Genomic DNA, 1942 nt, shown 5'->3' with positions numbered 1-1942 from the left:
ACACACACACACACACACACACACACACACACACACACACACACACACACACATTTAGCAGATGAGTAACTTCAGAGACAATGAGATGCCGCCATTGCCCAAGCTGGAGTCACATTCCAGGGTCTTTCTGCCGGAAGCTTCGCACATGTGAGCTTGTGAAAAACGGCACGTGCTCATCCACATTCACCAGTGAGAGCCTACAGGACACCTCTTCAGTGGTGCCAGGCCATCTGGACACACTAGCAGGGGTCCACCCATGAGCATTCCGTGTCCCGGACAACGAGGGCTATTCCTGGAGATGAAAAAGTCACTCGATCCAATTTGGTGCCTCTGATTTAAGGTATTGCTGAGGCGGCAGCGGTTGCGCTTCTGTGCATAATAAAGACTCAGCAAAATTCTTTTGGGTTTGGTTTTGGTTTTGAGTCAGAGTCTCACTCTGTCGCCCAGGCTGGTGTGCAGTGTCACACTCATGGTCACCACAGCCTCCATCTGCTGGACTCAGGCGATCCTTCCACCTCAGCCTTCCAAGTAACTGGATCTACAGGCATATGCCACCAGGCCCAGTTAATTTTTTTTTTTTTTTTTTATTGTAGAGACGAGGCCTTGCCAAGTTGCCCAGGCTGATCTTAAATCCTTGGGCTCAGGCAAGGATTGCCCCCACCTCCCAAAGTGCTGGGGTTACAGGCGTGAGCCCACACCAACCAAAATTCTTAAAGTAAAATTTTACTGAAACGTAACACACCAAAAAGTCCACAAATTATAAACAAATCATGTATTTGGGGACAAGAAACAGAACATTACCAGTACTCTAGGATAACCACTGTCCTATCACCCATCCAGAGTAATTTATTAGTTTTGCCTTTTTTTAAATTTATGTCAATAGAATCATACATTATCTCATATCTTCAACATTTAAGATACGTCGATGGTTCAAAAGAAATTCCCTGCAAAATTCCTTGCAGGTTTAAAGAATTAAAAGAGTAGAAAATACTGCCAGCTGCAGTGACTCACGCCTATAATTTCAGCAATTTCTGAGGCCAAGGCAGGAGGATTACTTGAGCCCAGGAGTTCCAGACAAGCCTAGGCAACATAGCAAGACCTCGTCTCTACAAAAAATTTTTAAAAATTAGCCGCACATGGTGGCATGCACCTGTAGTCCCAACTACTCAGGAGACTGAGGCAGAAGGAACTCTGGAGCCCAGCAGGTCGAGGCTGCGGTGGCCGGGAGCGGCCACTGCACTCCAGACGGGGCGACCGAGTGAGACTCCAACTCAAATATATATATATATATATGTATATATATATTTTTTTTTTACTATATTTCTGGTTTATGCATTGTTATTTTAGAGTGCATGCCTTCTACTTATGCTTTTTTTAAGTTAGCTACAAAACAACCTGAGGCAGGTCCTTCAGTAGGTGTTCCAGGTATCACAGGATATAATAGTTCCATGCATGTTACTGCCCCTGAAGACCCTCCAGTGGGACAAGATGAGTAGATGGAAGACAGTGACAGTGGTAATCTTGACCCCGTGTAGGCCAAGGCTCATGTGTATGTTTGTCTTTGCTTTCAACAACAACAAAAAACTTTAAAAAGAAACAAATTTAAACCGCAAAAGGCTTATAGGATAAGAATTAAAGAAGACAAAATATTTTGTACAGCTGTATATTGTGTTTGGGCTTTAAGCTAAGGGTTATTACGAAAGAGTCAAAAAATATAAAAGTTTACAAAGTAAAAAAGTTACAGTAAACTAAGGTTAATTTATCAAAGAAAGAAACGATTTTTATAAATTTAATGCAACTGAAGTGTCCAGTGTTTATAAAGTCTACAGTGGTGTACAGTAATGTCCTATACCTTCGCACTCACTCACTGACTCACCCAGAGCAACTTCCAGATCTGCTAGCTCCACTCACGGTACGTGTCCTGAACAGATGTGCCATATTT

The sequence above is a fragment of the Carlito syrichta genome, unplaced genomic scaffold, assembly GCF_000164805.1.
Source record: "Carlito syrichta isolate Samal-C Ts95f unplaced genomic scaffold, Tarsius_syrichta-2.0.1 Scaffold154493, whole genome shotgun sequence".
Classification (NCBI taxonomy): Eukaryota; Metazoa; Chordata; class Mammalia; order Primates; family Tarsiidae; genus Carlito; species Carlito syrichta.
Note: the sequence above shows the minus strand (reverse complement) of the source record.